This window comes from Saccopteryx bilineata, chromosome X (assembly GCF_036850765.1).
Source record: "Saccopteryx bilineata isolate mSacBil1 chromosome X, mSacBil1_pri_phased_curated, whole genome shotgun sequence".
In the NCBI taxonomy this organism is placed as follows: domain Eukaryota; kingdom Metazoa; phylum Chordata; class Mammalia; order Chiroptera; family Emballonuridae; genus Saccopteryx; species Saccopteryx bilineata.
The window spans coordinates 69,066,391-69,081,361 of NC_089502.1; the positions used below are offsets into that span (position 1 = coordinate 69,066,391).

A 14,971-nucleotide genomic window follows, 5' to 3' on the forward strand; every position below is an offset into this window, starting at 1 on the left:
CTGATAAATAAATTTAGCAAGGTGACAGGGTATAAAATTAATATTCAGAAATGAGTGGAATTTTTATACAACAATAAACTGTGAGAAAGACAAATTATGGAAAAAATTATATTTACTATTGCAACAAATGTAAATAAGTAAAGTACCTAGGAATAAATTTAACCAAGGAATTAAAAGCCCTGTACTCAGAAAATTATAGGTCATTGAAAAAGTATATCAAGGAAGATGCAAACAAGTGGAAGCATATATCGTGTTCATGGATAAAAAGAATTAACATCATTAAATAGTCTATACTACCCAAAGCAATCTATAGATTCAATGCAATTCCTATTAAAATACTACTGGCATACTTCACAGATCTATAACTAATATTCCAAAAATTTATATGGAACCAAAAAAGAACTCAAATAACCTTAGCAATCTTGAAAATGAAGAATAAAGTGGGAGGTATCACACCTCCTGATATCAAGTTATACTACAAGGTCATTGTACTCAAAACAGCTTGATATTGGCATAAGAACAGGCATACAGATCAATGGAATGGAACAGAGATCCAAGAAATACACCTTTATGGTCAATTAATATTTGACAAGGAAGCAAGAGTATACAATAGAGTCAAGACAGTTTCTTTAATAAATGGTGTTGGGAAAACTGGACAGGCACATGCTATAAATGAAACTAGACTACCAACTTACATCATTCACAAAAACAAACTCAAAATGGATGAATGACTGAAATGTTAGACTCAAAACCAGGGGTCCCCAAACTGCGGCCCACAGGACGCATGTGGCCCCCTGAGGCCATTTATCCGGCCCCCTCCGCACTTCCGGAAGGGGCACCTCTTTCATTGGTGGTCAGTGAGAGGAGCATCCGCATCCTGTGCTCCTGGAGTACTGTATGTGGCGGCGGCGCAGCAAAGCGCTGAGTTGCTCACGTACAGTACTACTTCTGGTGACACAGGACGCACGCATTACGGCTCCGGAAGCACGTCATATCACTTGTTACGGCTAGCAGTGACAAATATGGAACCAGACAGTGACCATCTCATTAGCCAAAAGCAGGCCCATAGTTCACATTGAAATACTGGTCAGTTTGTTGATTTAAATTTACTTGTTCTTTATTTTAAATATTGTATTTGTCCCCGTTTTATTTTTTTACTTTAAAATAAGATATGTGCAGTGTGCATAGGGATTTGTTCATAATGTTTTTTATAGTCCGGCCCTCCAACGGTCTGAGAGACAGTGAACTGGCCCCCTGTGTAAAAAGTTTGGGGACCCCTGCTCAAAACCATAAAAATCTTGGAAGAAAACATAGGAAATAGACCCTCAGACATCTCTCATAGCTATATTTTTGCCAATTTACCTCTGTGGGTAACTGAAATACAGGACAAAATAAACAAATGGGACTATATCAAACTAAAAAGCTTTGCACAGTGAAAGACAATTAACAAAATAGAAGGACAACCCATTCAATGGGAGAAAATATTCACTAGTATATCTGATAAGGGGTTAAAATCCAACATTTAGTGCTCGCTTCAGCAGCACATATACTAAAATTGGAACGATACAGAGAAGATTAACATGGCCCCTGCGCAAGGATGACACGCAAATTCGTGAAGCGTTCCATATTTTAAAAAAAAAAAAAAAAAGAAAAAAATCCAACATTTATAAAGAAGTTATACAGCTCAACACCAAAATAACTAAAAATCTAATTAATACAAGAGCAAAGGATCTTAACAGACACTTTTCCAAAGACGATATACAGATGGCCAATAGACATATGTAAAGATGCTCAACATCACTAATCATCAGTGAAATGCAAATTAAAGCCACAATGAGATATCACTTCACCCAACAACAACTGTTAGTAAAGATATAGAGAAAAGGGAACTCTTTTGCACTAAAGGTGGGAATGCAAGTTGGTGCAGCCACTTTTGAAAATAGTATGGAGGGTCCTCAAAAAATTAAAAATAAAACTCTTTTATGACATAGCAACTCCTCTGGCATATGTTTGAAGAACCTGCAGCACTAAGTCAAAAAATGATATATATTTCTATGTTTATTGCAGCATTATTTACAATTACCAAGACATGAAAGCAATTCAAGTGACCATCAGTAAGCAAGGGGCTAATGAATTAGTGGTTTATATGAATAAATGGGATATTACTGGGTCATGAAAAATAATAAAATTGCCTGACCAGGTGGTGGTGCAGTGGATAAAGTGTCAGACTGGGATGCGGAAGGACCCAGGTTCAAGACCCCGAGGTCGCCAGCTTGAGCGCGGGCTCATCTGGCTTGAGCAAAGAGCTCATCAGCTTGGACCCAAGGTCGCTGGCTCCAGCAGGGGGTTACTCGGTCTGCTGAAGGCCCAAGGTCAAGGCACATGTGAGAAAGCAATCAATGAACAACTAAGAAGTCGCAACGCGCAACGAGAAACTGATGATTGATGCTTCTCATCTCTCTCCATTCTGTCTGTCTGTCCCTGTCTATCTCTGCCTCTGTTAAAAATAATAATAATAATAAAATCATAATTTCTGATAGTTTGGTTTGACATAGACAGTATAATGCTAAGTGAAATAAGTTAGAGAAATGCAAATACCTACTATTTTACTTATATTAAATAGCTGAAAAACAAAATAAAGAAACAAACAAAACAGAAATAGACTCATAGACACAAAGAACAGACTGATAGTTTCCAGATAGAAAGGGGTGGGGAACCTGGGTGAAAAAGGTCGTTTATGATGTACAAATTATTAGTTACAAAATAACCATGGGATATAAAGTCTAGCATAGGGAATATAGTCAATAATATTGTAATAACTAAGTATGGTGTTCAGTGGGTATTTGAAATATTTGGTGGATCACTTTGTAAAGTATATGATAGTCTAACCACAATGCTGTATACCTGAAATTAATATATTTCATGTAAACTGTAATTTAAAATAAAAGTTAAAAAGACTTTAAAATGTAAAAAACATTTAAATAGTAATAATTTTATCATACATGTTTAAGTTTATTTCCAGAGTCTCTATTCTATTCTATTGTTTTATTTTGTTTCTTTTTCTTAGCCTAATTTATCTGGCTAAGACTTCCAGTACTATGTTGAATTGTGGTGACTCTGTTATTCCTGATTTTAGAGGAAAAGCTTTCAGTCTTCTACCTTTAAGTATCATGTTAGATATAAGTTTTTGGTATATGGTATTTATTATGTTGTGGTGGTTTTCTTATATTTCTAGTTGGTTGAGTGTATTTATCATAAAATAGTACTGTATTTTGTTGAATTCTTTCTCTGCAAAAACTGAGAAAAATCATTTCTTTTCCCCCATTTTGTTAATGTAATGTTACATTGACTTATCTTCATGAGTTTAACCATCCTAGCATTCCAGGAGCAAATCCCACTTCGTCACAAAGTTTAATCTTTTAAATATTTGCTGAAATAAGTTTACTACTATTTTGTTAAGGATTGTTGCATCAATACTCTTAAAATATATTGGTCCTTTCTGTAGGGTCTTTATCTGGTTTTTGGTACCAAGGTAATACTGGCCTCATAAAATTCAGTTTGGAATTTTTCCCTTTTCTTCAATTTTTGAAAGAATTTCAGGAAGATAGTTATTAATTTTTTTAAATGTGCAGTAGAATTTATCATTTGATCCATCTGGTCTTGTACTTTCATTGTTGGGAAGTTTTTTATTAATAATCATATGGTACTTGTCTTTCTCTGACTAGCTTATTTCACTTAGCATGATACTTTCCAGGTTCATCCATGCTGTTGCAAAAGGTAAGATTTCCTTCTTTTTTGAAAGCATACTATTCCATTGTGTAGAACTATTACAGCTTTTTTATCCACTTATCTACTGATGGGCACTTGGGCTACTTCCAAATTTTGGCTATTGTAAATAACACTGTCATGAACATAGGGGTGCATATATTCTTTTGAATTAGTCTTTCAGATTTCTTAAGATAAATTCCCAGAAGTAGAATTCCTGGGTCATAAGGTAGTTCCATTTTTAATTTTTTTGAGGTAACTATACTGTTTTCCACAGTGGCTGCACCAATCTGCATTGCTACTAGCAGTGCACAAAATTCACTTTTCTTCACATTATCACCAACATTTGTTGTTTGTTGATTTATTGATAATAGACATTCTGGCACGTGTGAGGTAATATCTCACTGTGGTTTTAATTTGCATTTCTCTGATGATTAGTGACATTGAGCTTTTCTCATATGCCTATTGGCCATCTGTATGTCTTCTTTGTAGAAGTGTCTATTCAAGTTGTTTGCTCATTTTTTAATTGAATTGTTTATGTTTTTGGTGTTGAGTTTTATAAGTTCTTTAGAAATTTTAAATATTAACCCCTTCTCAGATGTATTGGTGAATATATTCTCTCATTCAGTGGATTGTCTTTTCACTTTGTTGATAGATTTCTTTGATGTACAAAACCTTTTTAGTTTAATGAAGTCTCACTTGTTTGTTTTATTTCTTGTTTAATTTGCCAAAGGAAGTATATCAGTAAAAATATTGCTATGATGAACATAGATGCTAAAATCTTTAACAAAATATTATCAAATCAGATCCAGCAATACATTAAAAAGATCATCCACAATGATCAAATGAGATTATTTCCAGGAAATTAAGGTTGGTACAATATCCCCAAAACATTGAACATGATACACGACATAAACAAAATGAAGGGTAAAAACCACATGATCATATCAATAGATGCAGAAAAGGCATCTGATAAAATCTAGCACCCATTTATGATAAAAACTCCCAGCAAAGTGGAAATAGAAGGAACTTCCTCAACAAAATAAAGGCCAACAAATCTACAGCAAACATGCTCAATGGGCAAAAACTATAAGCATTTCCTTTAATATATGTATTAATAATAAGACAGGGATGTCTGTTTTCATAACCTATTCATCATAGTACTGGAAGCCATAGCAATCAGAAAAGAATAAGATATAGAAAGCATCAAAATTGGAAAAAAGAAGTAAAACTGCCATTATTGGCAAATGACATAATAATAGAGAACCCTAAAGATTTCACCAGAAATCTACTAAAACTAATTAAAAATTCAGTAAAGTAGTAGAATACAAAATAAATACCAACAAATCACTGGCATTTTTATATAACAATAATGAACTATCAGAAAGGAAAACTAAAAAACAATTCCACCTATATTGCTTCAAAATGAACAAAATGCCTAGGAATAAATTTAACCAAACATGTAACAGACCTGTACTCAGAAATTTACAAAAAACTGAAGAAATTGAAGAAAATACAAATAAGTGGAAGTGTATATCATGTTTATGAATAAGAAAAATTAACATTATTAAAATATTTATAATACCCAAAGCAATCTACACATTTAATGCAATTCCTATTAAGATACCAATGGAATATTTCACAGAACTAGAATTAATATTCCAAAACTGTATATAGGCCACAAAAGACCCTAAATAACAACAGCAATCTTGAGAAAACAAAAACAAAGTTGGAGGAATCACACTACCTGATATCAAATTATATCACAAGACCATGGTAATAAAAACAGCATAGAACTGACATAAAAACAAAAACACAGGCCCTGGCCAGTTGGCTCAGTGGTAGAGCATCGGCCTGGCGTGCAGGAGTCCCGGGTTCGATTCCCAGCCAGGGCACACAGGAGAAGCGCCCATCTGCTTCTCCACCCCTCCCTCTCTCCTTCCTCTCTGTCTCTCTCTTCCCCTCCTACAGCAAAGGCTCCATTGGAGCAACGATGGCCTGGGCGCTGAGGATGGCTCCATGGCCTCTGCCTCAGGCGCTAGAATGGCTCTGGTTGCAACAGAGCAATGCCCCAGATGGGCAGAGCATCGCCCCCTGGTGGGCATGCCGGGTGGATCCCAGTCGGGCACATGCGGGAGTCTGTATGACTGCCTCTCCGTTTCCAACTTCAGAAAAATACAAAAAGAAAAAAATTTTTCTTTAAAAACAAAAACACAGATTAATGGAATGAAATAAACAACCCAGAAATAAACCTACAACTTAATAATCAATTAATATTTAAAAGAAGAGGCATAAATATACAATGGGGTAAAGATAGTTCAGTAAATAGTGTTGGAAAAATTGAACAGATATGTGCAAAAAAATGAAACCATACATAAGAATAAACTTAAAATGGATTAAAAAAATAAATATTAGACTTGAAACAATAAAAATCCTGGAATACATAGGCAGTAAAACCTCTTTTTATTTGTCAATCTGCTAATGTTTTATTAATTTTGTTGATCTTTCATTGATTTTCTATTCTCTATTTTGTTCATCTTCACTCTTATCATCATCATTTCTTTCTTTCTTCTTCTAGCTTTGAGTTTGTTTTTCATTTTCTAGTCCCGTTAAATATAAAGTAAAGTTGTTGATTTGAGTTATTCTTATTTTTAATGCCAACATTTACAGCTATAAATTTACTTTTAGCATTGCTTTTGCTGTATCTCTTAAGTTTTGGTATGTTGTATTTTTATTATTATTTGTTTCAAGATATTTTTTATAATCTTTTAATTAGTTGACACATAGGGTGATTCCTCAGGCATCCCACAGACAGGTTAGAAAGTTGAATATTCAGTCTGTTGTGCTCTTTTAAATTCAAGGAAGGAGATTAAGAATTTAGCATATGATTCCTCCAAACTATACTACACCAAGTTTAAGCATTTGGGAATGTGGTGAATAAGGGCTAAAATATTACCACAAAATTTCCTACCGTTTTTAATAGGGCTTTTTCCTCAATGGGCATTTGTTGCTTGCTGTATATCTTTTACTGATTTCCAGAAATCTTATACAATTATCTAATCAATTCTAATTGTTTTTTTAGTGTTTCCATTGGAGAACAAGAGCCTGATGTTTCCTACTCTGATTTCACTCTTATTAGGCATTTTTAAAATTAGAATTTACAAGTTCAGGATTGTAACTGACTGATTATTATGGTAGCTTTCTTATGTATCACCTACATTAAACTAAGTAATAATGAATTTTGGATTCAATTAATGATTCCTTTAGGAAAAATTCAATTGTTTTACACTCCATACAGAGGTATGCCTTTGTGTTTGTTGTAACGACAGCAGTTTGTTCAGGAGAAACCTCAAAGCTGCTAATTATTCTGTGTTAAACAATCCATTCTCCACATCTAATCCATAAATTTGCAGGCTGCCTATGAGATCTGTGGTCTGACTTAAAAATGTAATGAGAGAGCTGTTTCTCTACCCTGGTCAGCATATTATTCCTTTGCTGGTAATGATTTCCATTAAACTGTTTCTCTTACTATTCTCCTTTTCACTATTCCTAATTTGCCCTATCTGCTCATAATCAACATAATGCCTAGTTGATACAAAATGTGATTTAGTCTTGATTCCTCACAACAAAAACCTCATGAGGCTTAAATATATTTTATGCTTTTGTACAAAGTTTTTAGTTGTTCTCATTAAAGAAATGTTTGTCTCTACATAACATGGCTCCTTTTAGAAGGGTTATTTAATAAGTGAGATTTAAGTTTAGGCTTGTTTCATGGCTTGTGCCACATATACTAAAGTTGAATAAATTTTTTTAAACCATACTGAAGCCTTTGGAATTTACATTTAATTTAGGAGTTTTAAGGAAGTTTATTTTAAATATGTGTTTGACAGGCACATCTAGATTCTTTAATGGGGTTCAGGAAGTCCTTTTTTAAACAATATAAAACTCACATAAACTTTCTGACAACTATCAAGGTAACTGGCATCATTATTTAAAGAGTTCTATTTAATCACCAAAAAATAATAGTTTTCAGTTAGAATTTTGAGAGAGAATCAAGAACCCACAACTTGTATTTGATTGAAATGTTTTTTACAATATATTAAGATTTTGTGGTTTGTTTTTTCTTTGTCAAAGCTAAAGTCTCAGCCAAGGAGGAAGAAACTATTCATAACGACCCAAGAGTTGATTGTTGTTTTCACCACCCTCTTCCTTTTCCTTCCCAGAATCAAAGAGGCTCTGCAAGACCCAGAGTTGACCTAAGCCCATATGAGCTTATCTTAGGCAAGAGACAGACTGTACATTTCTTACGAGGCTTTACAACAGAACTGAACTTAAGGGAGGGAAAAATGCTGCTTTTTATTTCAAATTTGAGGAGGGATGGGTCCTCCTGCCTACTATGTACATTTTTCTTCCCCATTGTCTGAGGTCTCTATTCTCTTTCCAAGATACAAAACCTCAGAATGCAGACCCCTCTACTATCTCTGTTTGCCAGAGAGGGAACGAATAAACTAATAATTTGTTGCAAAAAGTGTCATTTACAAAAAGTCACTCTCACCAAAAGGTCCAATCCTTGCCTAAGACCTGCACGAAGGGGTGGAGGTGGGAAACCAAAATCAATAGAAGCCTCAGGAAAAAAATGGGATCATCAAAGTAAGATAGGTGGATTCTGGTAGAGGTATAAAGAATAGCCCTTCTCCCTCCTACTTTAGGACCTTCTTCTCTTCATTTAAAATCAGATTATACTTGAGAGCTCATGCAGTGACAAGAGTATCAGAGCAATCAGGCTGCTGAGGATATTGAACATACTCACAGTTAGAAAGATCTGTTGAGATCCAGGATCCAAAATGGCATTTCCAAAATATTTCTACATTGCAGCAGTTTCCAATTCAATATCATACACATACACACACACACACACACACACACACACAGGCAGCAACTGCAATATCAGCATCCAATGTAACTATGAGGACAAAAGATATGTGTCTTTGCACACTTCTTCCAAGCCCTTTGCAATTTAGCTTTTCTGGTTACTTTTGTGATGTTACCAACTTCTTCCCTTGATAGGAAACATGCATATACTCATGCACATACATACACAAGTGCCTCTCCAGTGGTCTACATCCCCTATTCATTAATTCTTGTTCCCATTGGGTTGTCAATTAATCCTTATTAATAATTAGTTGATTATAACAAGAGGTTCTTTCTTCTACAAGTAATTTGGTGGGGGATTGAAAAGACCAAAAATGTTTCACATTCGTTCCAAGAATGACTCTCTAATGATATACTGAAAGGTATTGGAAAGCAAAATCAGACACAGGCCAAAAAGTACCACCAGATTTATAAAAAAGACCTTGGTTCTCTGATGCAACCAATCTACTTTAGGGAAGTAATATTACTGTACTAAGCCTCAGTTTCCTCATCTGAAAAATGAAGATAAGAATAACTGTGCTTTGTAAAATTAAGCGTTGTTGATAATTTTTCTGCCAAGGATCAAAAGTATTGATGAAATATCCTTTGACCACATCACTTATCTATTTCCTCAGCTACCAGTAAGCATGGCTTTCCTTGATAAAAAAAAAAAAAAGCTATGGGATCATCTACCCATATATAGGAGACAACTCAAGATACACCCTGAGATTTATTTCAGAAAGTAAGAGCCTGAAACCATTTGCTTACTAGTTGAGAGTAAGATTGTAAATAGATGGCACATGGGATAAAGATGCTTCAATAACGGAATATGTCAAGAAAGCATTGAGAATAACAAGCAAGGAGGATCTGGCCTAACCAAAGTGTGAAGAAATAGAAGATTACTTAAATAAATTATGGTAAATCCAAGGAGTGAAACACCCTACCACTGTAAATAAAGATAAAAAACATTCTGTGTACTGATATAGTATGTTGTCATGAAATATTGTGTTTAAAAAAGCAGAGGAAAGAACAGTGTATGTAGTGTTACTTTTTGAAAAGTAAAAAATTTATTAAATAGAAACATACCTTAATATTTTCTTGTATTTGCACCAATAATTTCTGAACTATATTCAAGAAAACTAATACAAGTGATACTTGTGAGATGTCGTTGGAACTGAGCAGAGTGAGGGCAGAGATAAAAAGGAGAGTTTTCACAGTGTATATTTGTATGAGTATATATATTTATTTGATTATGTAAATATATTACCCATTGAAAACATTAAATAAAATAGTTCTTTGAAGTGAATAATGGTTTTCTTTTTTAAGATGACTTTTATTTTCTTCTTTGTATCTTTATACTATCTGTATTTCCCAAATCCTCTATAATGAGGATAGTTGGGAGAATGCTATCTGAGGAGGAGAGGCCTAGATAGATAGAACACAGCTCAACAGCCCTTACCAATATTACCAAAGATCAAACCATAACTTACCCCTTAAAATTATTTACCTTCAGAAGAGAGAAAAAGGTCCCAGAATATAATGGGAGGGGGAGGTCAACAGCCCCAAGGGTCCCCTATTACTTTGCATCAAAAAACCCATGTTCTTTAACCAACAAATATTTATCAAAAACAGCATCACTTTAAGTAGTGGCCATATAATTAGCAGATAAAATAGAGTATCTAGTCAAAACGGAATTTCAGATAAACAAATAATTTTATAATGAAATGGTATTAAAATTATTTCTATTTATCTATAATTCAAATTTAAGTGTTTGATTTAGTTGCTGACTATTGCTAAATCCCAAAACCCTGAAGTGGGCCAGATGTAAGCTAGATGCACAAGTTAATAAAGAACCATAGAGCCTCGTTGATAATGTTTATACAAATTAAGATAGTATGAATAGAAGACATTCTTTAATAAGTAGCCTGGGAAGGGAATAGAGATGAGAATGTTCAAGTAGCAAAAACAGAAGTTACATTTTTTTAAGAAGAGCAGGTACTGTTACTTTTAGAATTTTTGTCTTTGTTTTGCTGAGTTGGAGGTACAAGTTTCAAGATTGAGCTGAACGTAAGTGGTTCTTCCTTTTAAAGTATTTGCAATCTAGTTGTGGCGAAAAGGCTCACAATTACATATAGACAAATGCCAAACTGACATTATATCTAAAATGTATTGAGCACTTACTCTGTGCCAGACACTATTCCAGATGTTCAATTCATATTATCTTCATTAATAACTATAAGTAGAAGGGATTCAAGATGGCAGCAGAGTAGGTGGGAGTTACAATCACGTTTCAACTAAATTATAAAACAATCAACCTGAATGACCAACTAAAAACTAGCTAAACAGAAGTCTTATAACCAAGGTATACAGAAGAAACCACATTGTGACTGTTAGACAGGGCTGAAATCCAAAAAGGGCTGGCCTCGCACCCACATGCAGTAGCTGAGAATAGAGGTATATCCCAGGAACAAAGATCCCTATGAAGAAGGTAAGTTCTCAACCTCATGCCAGGCTCCCTACCCAGAGCAAGAGAGCCAAGAAGAGGAGCACCAATATTATCTGGCTGTGAAAATCGGTGAAGATTCTATCAATCAAGAAGAGACCAAAGTCTGCTAGAAACTTTGGTGCCCTCTTAGAAGGTTAAGGCACAAAATCTCAGCCCGGGCCAAATGGCTCAGTTGGTTAGAGCATCACCTTGATACATCAAGGTTGTGGGTTCGATCCTTGGTCGGGGCACATACAAGGCACAAAATCTCATTTGTAGCTACTCACTCTGGACTCCAGCAGGAGAGGAGCTCAGAGCAGACTGGAGTGGTACAAAGAGAGACAGGGTTTTGTGGCTCAAAGGATAGAGCTAAAGAGAAAACCACCAGGGACCCTGTCTGAGCCCTTCTCCAACAATACCCAAAGACCTGTTCTTCCCTGGGTCGAGCACTCACCTCGATACTCAGTCAGAGTGAAAGAATACACTAGCCCCATCCTCATGACTCCCTGTTGTCCAAGTCTTTCAAGCTCATGCTCTTCAGAGGAGTCAGCTGTCTGAGCCCATGGTGTAGACTTTCTTGAAGGGTCATTGAGGAGGTCCAGGCAGACTTGGGGGTTTTCAGAGAATGAGTAGTGCGGATGTGATGTGGGGGCCATTTTTCCCTACCACCACTTGCTTGAACAGCACCAGCTGCCCACAAGAAATCAATGAGCCCCACCCTCTCAAATACCAGTGGCTCTGCCTTTTCTACTTCATGTACTGCAAAAAAGTCAGCTGTTTGGCACAAACCTGGGCGTGTAGTGCAGCCTTTCTTGAAAGATTCTTGAGGAAGGCCTCACAAAGAGACTGACTTGTGTGGCTCTATGGCAAGATCATATTTCCTTTGCACACCTGACTGGCACCACCATTCCTGTGCAAAGCCCTCCATTAACATATCTACTCATGGTCTCTTTTGTTTTAGTCTGATGGACTCTGCTGGCCTCACTCTGATGATTCCATAAGACCTGCCACACCACCAATTTCCAAGAGCACCTGGCAGGTGACAGCATGCCTTGGTATAACCTAAAACTTTAGTGAATAGTCTCAGACCAACCACTGGCACTGAATTTGAATCTATCAATCTGGTGAAATTTACTCACCCCTACCTGGTGATTCACTAAGAATATACCTCTCACACAACACACATACTGCCAGAAGTTCTTTCAGTGACTGAGCCTAACAGGCAGCCAGCAAGTGGTGGTGAGTGTAAGAGTACTTTGGGCATTTTCTTACCTGGATCCAGGGTTAATGCTGATAGAAGTTTGCCTAGCTGCAAAGCTTGACAACTCTCATGCACACCCAGGCCCAGCAGAGGCAGCCACAAACTGTGGATTGCTTTGCAGCTCTGAAAAGATAGCCCAGAGTCAATCATAGGCAGTGGCTGGTATTGACCTGCACCAGAATTTCTTACAAGAGGCCCTAGAACCAATATAACTGATGGTAGGTTACAGACCACATCAAAGAATGACAAAATATGTGTTACAAGAAGCATACCCAAAGGGAGATCTTGGTAGGCACCAGATCTTGCTGGAATGCATTCTGCTTTGTTGGGCTAGCACCTATACAGCAGCTCCTACACTGTGGTCAAGTTTGATCATCATAGTCAGTCACCCAGAAAATCAGTCGCATCCACAGAAAGGCCAAACCAATCAAGACTCAACTACAACAAGAGGGTTCACATAATCAACAAATGAGATATTGTTGGAGCACTTAGCTCAGGTGATCTGGAAGAATGAACAACTGAGTTAAACAAGAAAACTATCACATAGTGCCACCAAACCAAGACTGAGAGATATAGCAAATACACTGAAAAATAAAGTAAAGAAGGGCAACAAAAATGAGGATGGAAAGAAACATGCTCCAAATAAAGGAGCAGGAAAAGTCCCCAGAAGAAAAGAACTAAACAAAATAGATGCAAGCAATCTAGCAGATACAATGATTAAAACAATGGTAAGAAGGTTGCTTAAGGAATTTAGGGAAATAATGGAAAAACTCAGTGAGAACTTAAACAAAGAGATAGTAAGCGTATAAATGACATAGAAATCATAGAAAAGACTAGTCTGAAATGAAAAAGACAATATTTGAAATAATGAATACATTACAACAAATCAACAGTAGGTTAGGTAAAGCAGAGGGTCAAACCAGCAATTTGAAAAACAAGGCAGCAGAAAACGTCCAATCAGAACAAAATGAAAAAAGAATGAATGTGAAGAGTTTAAGAAACCACTAAGAAAACATCAAGTATAACAATATCCAGCCTGACGAGGTGGTGGTGTTATCAATAGAACATCAACGTGGGATGCTGAGGACCCAGGTTCAAAACCCTGAGGTTGCCAGCTTAAGTACATGCTCATCTGGCTTGAGCGTGTGCTCACCAGCTTGAGCATGAGGTTGCTGGCTTGAACGTGGGATCATAGACATGACCTCATGGTCCTTGGCTTGAGGCCAAGGTCCGGGATAAAGCCCACCTGATCATGATGTATTATCTTTTTAATATGTTGTTGTATTCGATTTGCTAGTATTTTGTTTAGTATTTTAGCATCTGTATTCATTAGAGATATTGGTCTGTAGTTTTCTTTTTTTGTGCCATCCTTGCCTGGTTTTGGTATGAGGGTTATGTTGGCCTCATAAAATGTGTTTGGAAGTATTGCTTCTTCTTCAATTTTTTGGAAGACTTTGAGTAGAATAGGAACCAAGTCTTCTTTGAATGTTTGATAAAATTTGCTGGTATAGCCATCAGGGCCTGGACTTTTATTTTTGGGGAGGTTTTTAATGGTTTTTTTCTATTTCTTCTCTACTAATAGGCCTGTTTAGACTTTCTGCTTCTTCTTGACTCAGTCTAGGAAGGTTGTATTTGTTCTGGGAATTTATCCATTTCTTCTAGGTTGTTGAATTTAGTGGCATAAAGTTTTTCATAGTATTCTACAATAATTCTTTGTATATCTACGGTGTCCGTGGTGATTTCTCCTCTTTCATTTTGGATTTTGTTTATATGAGTTCTTTCTCTTTTTTTCTTGGTAAGTCTTGCCAAGGGTTTGTCAATTTTGTTGATCTTTTCAAAGAACCAGCTCCTTGTTTTATTAATTTTTTCTGTAGTTTTTCTGTTCTCTATTTCATTTATTTCTGCTCTGATTTTTATTATCTCCTTTCTTTGGCTGGTTTTGGGTTGTCTTTGTTCTTCTTTTTCTAGTTCCTTAAGGTGGGAAGTTAAGTGGTTCACTTGGGCTCTCTCTTGTTTGTTCATATATGCCTGAAGTGATATGAACTTCCCTCTTATCACTGCCTTTGCTGCATCCCATATTCTGATATGTCGTATTGTCATTTTCATTAGTCTGTATATATCTTTTGATCTCTGCACTTATTTCTTCTTTGACCCATTCACTTTTTAAAAATATGTTGTTTAGTTTCCACACTTTTGTGGGATTTTTTTCCTCTTTTTTGCAGTTGAATTCTAGTTTCAAGGCTTTATGATCAGAAAATATGCTTGGTACAACTTCGATTTTTCTGAATTTGCTGATGTTGTTTTTGTGGCCCAACATATGGTCAATTCTTGAGAATGATCCATGTACACTGGAGAAAAATGTATACTCAGTCACTTTGGGATGAAATGTCCTGTAGATGTCTATCATATCCAGGTGCTCTAGTGTTTTGTTTAAGGCCACTATATCTTTGTTGATACTCTGTTTGGATGACCAACCTAGAGCCGTCAGCAGTGTATTGAGGTCTCCAAGTATGACTGTATTTTTGTCAGTTTTTGTTTTAAGGTCAATA

The 14,971-nt window shown here is 35.9% G+C and overlaps 1 non-coding gene across 1 annotated transcript; it reads left to right on the forward strand.

Annotated features, from left to right (window-relative positions):
• Positions 1 to 1,525: 1,525 nt before the first annotated feature.
• Positions 1,526 to 1,632, forward strand: LOC136317940 (U6 spliceosomal RNA). Its single transcript, XR_010727930.1, has one exon. It is a non-coding gene; the product is annotated as a U6 spliceosomal RNA (small nuclear RNA).
• Positions 1,633 to 14,971: the final 13,339 nt, after the last annotated feature.